General features: G+C 47.5%; 1 long non-coding RNA gene across 1 annotated transcript in view; it reads left to right on the forward strand.

Moving 5' to 3' along the window:
- LOC127040189 (uncharacterized) overlaps positions 1 to 9,855 on the forward strand; it is a 65,650-nt gene that overhangs the window by 39,477 nt on the left and 16,318 nt on the right. The window lies entirely within an intron of this gene.

The following is a 9,855-nucleotide window of genomic DNA, read 5'->3' on the forward strand; positions in this document are numbered from 1 at the left end:
TGAGAGAGAGGCTGTGAGGTTAAACGAGCAGAGTCTGCTCAGAGGTTTCAAAAGGAGATAGGTAGGGTACTACCAAATTCACAGTCCATTTTGAAAATGGACTTTTTAAAATCATAAATTTCAGATATTTAAATCTGAAATTTCATGATGTTGCAGTTGTAGGGGTCCTGACCCAAAAGAGTGTTGGCGGGAGGGTTGTAAGATTATTGTAGGGGTGTCTCAGTATTGCCAACCTTTCTTCTGCGCTGCTATTGGTGGTGGCGCTACCTTCAGAGCTGGGCGGCCGCAGAGCGGCAGTTGCTGGCCAGGAACCAAGTTCTGAACACCCCCGCCAACAGCAGTGCAGAAGTAAGAGTGGCATGGTATGGTATTGCTACCCTTACTTCTGTACTGCTGCCTTCAGAGCTGGGCCCTCAGCCAGCAGCCGCCACTCTCCAGCTGCCCAGCTGTGAAGGCAGCAAGACCGAAGTGTGGCATAGGATGGTACTGCCACCCTTACTTCTTCACTGCCCCTGGCAGGGTGCTACCTTCAGAGCTGGGCACCTGGCCAGCAGGCGCTGCTTTTGAGCCACATAGCTCTGAAGGTAGAACAGATGTAAAGGTGGCAATACCATGACCCCCTTATAATAACCTTGTGACCCCCTGCACTGCCTTTTGGGTCAGGACCTTCTGTTTGAGAAATGCTGGTTTTCCCCATGAAATGTCTATAGTATAGGGTAAAAGTACACAAAAGACCAGATTTCATGGAGGAGACAAGATTTCACGGTCCGTGATGCATTTTTCGTGGACATGAATTTGGTACGGCTCTAGAGATAGGATAAGCCCCATAGAAAGATTATGAAAACTGGGGCACAATTTCTTGGCCTTCCTCACCTCACCCCACCCAGTAACATAACATCCACTCCAGCAATAAACATAGTCACACCAAGAATTTACATGAATAGGTCTATGTCCACATGCTTGGTGACATTGTCAAAAAATTTGAATAGATTGGTGAGGCATAATTTCCCTTTACAAAATTCATATTGACTCTCCCCCCAACATATCGTGTTCCTCTATGTGTCTGATAATTCTCTTCTTTACTATAGGTTCAACCAATTTGCCTGGTACTGAAGATAGGCTAACCAGTCTGTAATTGCCAGGATTGCCTCTGTAACCTTTTTTAAAAATAGGCAGTACATTAGCTTCTCTCCAATCATCTGGTCCAGAGGCTGATTTAAGCGATAGGTTACATACCACAGTGAGTAGTTCTGCAATTTCATATTTGAGTTCCTTCAGAACTCTTGGGTGAATACCATCTGGTCCTGGTGACTTATTACTGTTTAATTTGCCAATTTGTTCCACAACATCATCTACTGACACCTCAATCTGGGATAGTTCTTCAGATTTCAAGTATCAGAGGCATAGCTGTGTTAGTCTGGATCTGTAAAAGCAGCAAAGAGTCATGTGGCACCTTATAGACTAACATACGTATTGGAGCATGAGCTTTTGTGGGTGAATACCCACTTCGTCAGAGGCACCGATGAAGTGGGTATTCACCCACGAAAGCTTATGCTCCAATACGTCTGTTAGTCTATAAGGTGCCACAGGACTCTTTGCTGCTGCTTCAGATTTGTCACCTTAAAAGAAAGGCTCAGGTGTAGGAATCTCCTTCACATCCTCTGCAGTGAAGACTGATAGAGAGTTCATTTAGCTTCTCCATAACAGCCTTGTCTTCCTTGAGTGCTCCTTCAGCACCTGGATCATCCACTGGTTGTTTGGCAGGCTTCCTGCTTCTGATGTACTTAAAAATGTTTTTGCTGTTAGTTTTTGTTTATTTTTCTAGTTGCTCTTCATATTCTTTTTTGTCCTGCCCAATGATACTTTTACATTTGAGCTGCCACAGTTTATGCTCGTTTTTGTTTTCCTCTGTAGGATTTGACTTCCTATTTTTAAAGGATGTTTTTTTGTCTCAAACCTCCTCTGTTTAGCTAGGGTGGTTTTTTGGTCTTTTTTTTTTTTAACTTGGGGTATTGTGATGGGGTGTACACCCCACACGGGAGTGTAAGGGGTTAATGGAGGCCCAATTAACCTAGTAGAGTGAAGGCCCTCGTTAGAGGAACAGGCTCACCTGTGCAGGAGCAGGCAGGGCCTGTATAAAGCCTGTATGTAACTGGCAGCATACAGGGCTGCCACTGGGAAAGACTGCAGGAAAGTAGACTGTAGCCACATTCTGAGTGGAGGGAGTTGGAGGCTGGCATACCTGGACTGGGGGGAAGCTAAATAAGCAGGAAGAAGCCCCGGTAACGGCAGCAAGGAGTAGGACTGTACATGGACTGTAGTTGCTTGTTATATGGTCCCTGGGCTGGAACCCAGTGTAGAAGACAGGCCTGGGTTCTCCTACCAGCCACTGGGGCGTGGCAAGGGCATTGGAGCTGCCAGCGAGCAGGTCTGGAAAGACTGTGAGTTCCCTGGAAAGGGGGGATCTTAGTGACCTGGCTGGAGGGCCATGTCCTGAAGAGGAGATGGCAGGTCCGGGAGTGAGTGGGGCTGTAGAGAGAGACAATATGAGGGAAGGTGCCACTGGAGGAGGAGCGCAATCCTGGCAGAGCTAATTCCCAGAATGGCCAGCAGAAGGCACTGCAAGTGGTGAGTGGACACGTGACAGGCATACGTATACTTTGGGCCTCTGTTATGCTATTTTTAAATAGTTTCCATGGAGCTTGCAGGCATACCACTCTTAACTGTTCCTGTTAATTTCCCTTTAACTAGCTGCCTCATTTTTGTGTAGTTTCACTTTTTTAAATTAAATGCTACTGCGATGGGTTTCTTTGGTATTCCCCCTCCCCCCGAATGTTAAATTTAATTATATTATGGTCACTATTGCTGTGTGGTTCATGTACATTCACCTCTGGGACCAGATACTTTGCTCCACTTTGAACTAAATCAAGAATGTTGTCTCTCTTTGTGGGTTCCAGGACCAGCTGCTTCAAGAAGCAGTCATTAATGATGTCTAGAAATGTTGTCTCTGCATGCCACCCTGGGGTGACAGTTGCCAGTCATATGGGGAAAAAATCCATTATTAATGGGTTTTCTGTTTTTGTAGCCTTTCTAATCTCCCTGAGTGTTTCACAGTCACCATCACCATCCTAGTCAGGTGGTTTGTGGTATATTCCTACTGCTCTACAGCCTGATTGTATCCACAGACACCTGGGACAAAAACAGTCTCATGGTGGAAAAGTCAGTAGCACCTGAGAGAGGCGAGTTTGAAATCTCTGGGTGCAGATCAGCAGTCTCAGCTTTGCATGCTAAGGACAAATTGCCTTGGTTGCTTGGCTATTGCTCTGTATTTCCCATAAACATGAGAGAAGCTTGTATTAAAACAAACACACTTTGTGGCAATCTTGGAAAAATCTTTTTTCAAGATTTCCTAATTTCTTACTGCTTTGGTATAAGACCAGAACAGGCTGCTGAGGGAGGGAAAAACCTTACTGTAGCAAGGAACATAGGAAATACTATTATACTAGGTCAGCCTAGTCAGTGCTCTAGTCCAGTATCCTAACTCTGACAGCTGCCAGAACCAGGTGCATCAGAGGGAGGTACAATAGGCATAGATAGCTCTAGTTCTGAGCTGAGTTTTCGCCACACTCTGAAATGACACTCAGTACCTCTAGTGGTTTACATCTTCAAAGCACCATGCAACCATTAAATACTCAGCAGAAGGAAGTGGCAGGATCCTTTTGGTGTGGGACTTCAGTCTACAGTGAACAAAACACTGGGAAGTGTACAGGTGGGAAAAATCCATTATTGTCAGGGAAATGGACTGGATAATCTAACCTCCAACTCTACCTTCTGGGATGTTTCATTCATGTTGAGTTCACATTGGGGTTACTGTCTGGGCAGAGTTTGAAAGAAAATATGTGTCAGCAGTAGTAAAAGAAATCAAGAGGGCAGGAGCATTGGCCAATCTGGGATTGTTCTCCAATGTATTGGCTTTTGCCTTTTCCCCTGCAAGGTCTTTGGGGCAGGAATTCTGTATTTTGTTTGGCTTCCCCTCTTTGTATTGTAAAGAGCCATGTCCACTTCTTACAGAAATAATCTTTGATTTTTCTTTCACACAAAATAAGGTCTTTTTGCAGCTTTTACATCTCTTATGTATGGGAACAACCTATATGGGCAAAAACCAAAGACCTCTTATTCTGCCTTTTTGATTTTAGAGAAAATGGAAACTTGTCCATCAGCAGGAAATATTCAGAGGGGTGACTTGAATTGCCAGAAAGTCTCTGCCATCTCCAGCAGGCAGGATGATTACACAAGACCTGGGCCTCTTTGCAGATTAAATCTATTACATTTAGGGTATGTCTACACTATGGGATTATTCCGATTTTACATAAACCGGTTTTGTAAAACAGATTGTATAAAGTCGAGTGCACGCGGCCACACTAAGCACATTAATTCGGCGGTGTGCGTCCATGTACCGAGGCTAGTGTCGATTTCTGGAGCTATCCCATAGTTCCCGCAGTCTCCCCCGCCCCTTGGAATTCTGGGTTGAGATCCCAGTGCCTGATGGGGCAAAAAACATTGTCGCGGGTGGTTCTGGGTACAGCCTAACCCCTCCCTCTGTGAAAGCAGCAGACAACCATTTCACGCCTTTTTTCCTGGGTGAGCTGTGCAAACGCCATAGCACAGCAAGCATGGACCCTGCTCAGATTATGACCGCAATCGTGGACGTTGTAAATACCTCGCGCATTCTCGTACAGTCTATGCTGAACCAGGACCTGCAAAGCCAGGCGAGGAGGAGGCGACTACGACAGAGTGGCGACGCGAGTGATGAGGACATGGACACAGAATGCTCTCAAACCGCTGGCCCCTGCGCTTTGGAGATCCTGCTGGTAATGGGGCAGGTTCTAGCCATTGAACGCCGATTTTGGGCCCGGGAAACAAGCACAGACTGGTGGGACCGCATAGTTTTGCAGGTTTGGGACGATTCGCAGTGGCTGCGAAACTTTCGCATGCGTAAGGGCACTTTCATGGAACTTTGTGACTTGCTTTCCCCTGCCCTGAAACGCCATAATACCAAGATGAGAGCAGCCCTCACAGTTGAGAAGCGAGTGGCAATAGCCCTCTGGAAGCTTGCAACGCCAGACAGCTACCGGTCAGTCGGGAATCAGTTTGGAGTGGGAAAATCTACTGTGGGGGCTGCTGTGATGCAAGTAGCCAAAACAATCATTAAGCTGCTGCTATGAAAGGTTGTGACTCTGGGAAACGTGCAGGTCATAGTGGATGGCTTTGCTGCAGTGGGATTCCCTAACTGTGGGGGGGGGGGCGATAGATGGAACCCATATCCCTATCTTGGCACCGGAGCACCAGGGCACCCAGTACGTAAACTGCAAGGGGTACTTTTCAATGGTGCTGCAAGCACCGGTGGATCACAAGGAACGTTTCACCAACATCCACGTGGGATGGCCAGGAAGGGTTCATGACGCTCGCGTCTTCAGGAACACTACTCTGTTTAAATGGCTGCAGCAAGGGAACTACTTCCCAGACCAGAAAATAACAGTTGGGGATGTTGAAATGCCTGTAGTTATCCTGGGTGACCCAGCCTACCCCTTGATGCCATGGCTCATGAAGCCATACACAGGCAGCCTGGACAGTAGTCAGGAGCTGTTCAACTACAGGCTGAGCAAGTGCAGAATGGTGGTAGAATGTGCATTTGGCCGTTTAAAGGCGCGCTGGCGCACATTACTGACTCGCTCAGACCTCAGCCAAACCAATGTCCCCATTGTTATTGCTGCTTGCTGTGTGCTCCACAATCTCTGTGAGAGTAAGGGGGAGACCTTTATGGTGGGGTGGGAGGCTGAGGCAAATCACCTGACCGCTGATTATGCGCAGCCAGACACCAGGGCGATTAGAAGAGCACACCACGAAGCGGTGTGCATCAGAGAAGCTTTGAAAACGAGTTTCATCACGGGCCAGAATACAGTGTGACTGTTGTTTGTTTCCCCTTGATGAACCCCCCCGCCCCGATTGACTCATTCCCTGTAAGCAACCCACCCTCCCCCTTCAATTACAGCTTGCTTAAGGAAATAAAGTCACTATCGTTTAAAAATCATGTATTCTTTATTAAAAAGTCATTATAAAAAGAGGGAGAGAACTGACAAAGTATCCCGGATGTGGTTTGGGAGGAAGATAGGAGGGAAGGAAAAGGCCACTAAAAATGTTTCAAAGTAATGACAGCCTTTTGGTTGGGCTGTCCACAGGGGTGGAGTGGGCGGGTGCATGAACCTTCCCCCAAGCGTTCTTACACGTCTGGGTGAGGAAGATATGGAACACGGTGAGTGGTGAGGGTGGTTACACAGGGGCTGCAGCGGCACTCTGTGACCCTGCTGCTGTTCCTGAAGTTCCACCAGACGTCGGAGGATGTCAGTTTGATCACGCAGCAGCCCCAGCATTGCATCCCGCCACCGCATATTTTCCTGCCTACACCTCTGATCTTCCTGGCGCCACCTCTCATCTCGAGCGTCCTTCCTGTCCTCACGTTCACTGGCATCTTTCCTGTAATTTGATACCACATCCTTCCACTCATTCAGATGAGCTCTTTCATTGCGGGTTACTTCCATGATTTCCGAGAACATTTCGTCTCACGTCCTTTTTTTCCTCCGCCTTATCTGAGATAGCCTTTGGGATGGAGTAGGGAGGCTTGAAAAATTTGCAGCTGCATGAGAGAGGTAAAAAAGGGAGAGAAGTATTTAAAAAGATAGATTTTACAGAACAATGCTTATACTCTTTCACTGTGAACAACACTATTCACCTTGCATAGCACATGTGATTTCACTACAAGGTCGCATTTTGCATCTTAATATTGAGTGCCTGCGGCTCTGGTGTTAGAGATCTCGCAGACGCAGGTCCGGGCATCAGAATTCGACTTGCATGCGGCCATGGTAAGCCATTATCTTTTGGCTTTTGCAGCCTTCATATACACAGTGCCCTCCTTTCCCAAATACCAAGCAAATCCCGTTCAGTGCTGCTTTCCTGTTAACATGCAGCAGCAGAAACCACCCCCATCCAATTCTCTGGGATGATCGCTTTGCCCCTCCCCCCACCGCGTGGCTGGTATCATGGAAGATCACTGCTAATCACCCCCCTTCCCCCCCCCCCTCGTGGCTGGTAGCAGGGAAGATCCCTGCTAGCCAAACGCGAAAAAGCTCAGTGTCATTCCTCCCCTTCCCCTCCCCCAGTTTGGCTACCTGCAAGGATTTCTTTTAAGCAACAGGCAAACAGCCCAGTAGGAATGGCCATCTCTGTCCCCTTAATTAAATTCCTGAATTTCAACCAGGTTACCATGAGCGATATCACTCTCCTGAGGATAACACAGCGAGATAAAGAATGGATGTTGCTTGAGTGCCAGCAATCACCGGGACCATACGCAGCTAGGCTCTGTCATGCAATGATAACAGATTACTTGCTACATGCATGGCGTGGTCAAGTGTCCTACCATGGTGGACGGAATAAGGCTGCCTTGCCCAGAAACCTTCTGCAAAGGCTTTTGGAGTACTTCCAGAAGAGCTTCATGGAGATGTCCCTGGAGGATTTCCGCTCCATCCCCAAACATGTTAACAAACTTTTCCAATAACTGTACTGGCTGCGAATGCATCCCAAGTCCTCAGGGCAAATCAATCATTAAAAAACACTTGCTTTAAAACCATGTTTTATATTTACAAAGGTACACTCACCAGAGGTCACTTCCATGGCTTCATTGTCTGGGCTACTGGCTTGGGAGGGCTGGGAGGGTAATCCTGTCTGGGTGAGAAAAAGCTCCTGACTGTTGGGAGAATGGAGTGCTGTGTGCTCTCTGCAAGCTTGTCCTCCTCTTCCTACTCCTCATCTTCCCCGTCCGCAGAATCGTCAGCCATGGCTGAGATTACCACCCCCACCTCAGATCCACGGACAGGGGTGGGGTAGTGGTGGCGGACCCCCCTAGAATTGCATGCAGCTCAGCATAGAAGCGGCATGTTTTCAGCCTTGCCCCGGACCTTCCGTTTGCTTCTTTGGTTTTCTGGTAGGCTTGTCTGAGCTCCTTAACTTTCACTCTGCACTGCACTGAGTCCCTGGTGTGGCCTTTCTCTATCATAACCTTGGAAATTTTTTCAAATGTTTTTTCATTTCATCTTTTGGAACGGAATTCTGTTAGCACAGAATCCTCTCCCCATATAGCGATCAGATCCAGTACCTCCCGTGCGGTCCATGCTGGAGCTCTTTTTCGATTCTCAGGAGACGGCATTGTTACGTGTGCTGATGAGCTCTGCGTGGTCACTTGTGCTGGTGAGCTCTCCACGCTGAGCAAACAGGAAATGAAATTCAAAAGTTCGCAGGGCTTTTCCTGTCTACCTCGCCAGTGCATCCGAGTTCAGATTGCTGTCCAGAGCGGTCACAGTGGTGCACTGTGGGATACCGCCCGGAGGCCAATACCGTCAATTTGCAGCCACACTAACCCTAATCCGATATGGTAATACCGATTTCAGCGCTACTTCTCTCGTCAGGGAGGAGTACAGAAACCGGTTTAGAGAGCCCTTTATATCGATATAAAGGGCCTCGTTGTGTGGACGGGTGCAGCGTTAAATTGGTTTAACTCTGCTAAAATCAGTATAAACGCGTAGTGTAGACCAGGTCTTAGATACGTCTCACTAGCGTTAGTATCAACAAAGTTATTGGATCAGAACATCTTTGGAGGCAGTGACATCTGTGCTATGAAACTGTTTGCCCTGGGAGGCCCACTCCTGCTCCAGCACTGCTGCATGACTTGGAGTTGGGAATGTTCAGCACCGCTAGCACAGCATGGGACGCTGAGACATTTTAGAACTTTACAAAGTAACTGAAACTTCTGCCTTCATCTGCCTGTGAGTCCCAGCCAGCACCACACACTGAGCACATTTTACTGATGGGTTCAACATTTTCTGTGGATGTGATGGGAGAGGACAATTGTTAAAACCATGTATTTTTTGAAAAGATGGATTTCAACACATGCAGCAAGCCTCATTCTTCCCACTTCACACTGGCCTTTCCTCTCCTGCCTCAGATCACAGCGACACCTCAGATCTAACCATTCATTGCAGCTTATTGACCAAGGGACTGATGCCCTGAGCAAAGGCTATGATCACCGAGAGGGCAAAAATATTAAATCTTAAACTTCTCCTAGGAAGAGAGAGATGATTGGCCCTGTGCAGGTCTTCATTTGTTTAAAAGCATTGCAGGCAGGTGGATTGCACTGAGTTGTCCTCATCACTCACATTCTTGTGCCATGACAGTGAGTAAATAAAACCATCTCTCCATAGGACTTCATGGCTGTTACTGTTACAAGAGTCAAAACCAAACATGTCTCCTCTTATAGTCCTAAAGTAGCCATTGTATATACAGGATGCCCCAGTGGGCTACCAAAAGGTGGGGGGAGCCCTGAAGGGCCACTTGTTCCTTTGTGGTAGGTTCTAGGTGCACTGCCTTCTGTAGAACCATCTCTACCATCTGGGGTTAGGGAGGCCAGTGCTGGAATTATGCCAGAGGCTGCCAGAGCTGAAACCTGCTCATTCAATAAAGGGCCCTATGGCTCTCACTGTGGAAGACCTGACTAAATGTAATAGACCCTTCTCTTTCTGCAGCTGCATTCACCACCCTGGTCAGGGCCTGAGACGGTTCCTTGAAGGCCTGAAGACTTTGCTTTCTTATACTGTACAGAACATGTATTCTAGGTCTTATCAAAGAGCATCAGCCTGACCCAACTGTCTGCCTTGGAAAGAGTCTTGGCACTCAGCCCTAGATAACAGCAAAAGGGTTTGGGTAGAGCAAACATGCAGGACTCTTGTTCTCGTAAGAGTCATATGG

Source organism: Gopherus flavomarginatus, chromosome 24 (assembly GCF_025201925.1).
Source record: "Gopherus flavomarginatus isolate rGopFla2 chromosome 24, rGopFla2.mat.asm, whole genome shotgun sequence".
Taxonomy (NCBI): domain Eukaryota; kingdom Metazoa; phylum Chordata; order Testudines; family Testudinidae; genus Gopherus; species Gopherus flavomarginatus.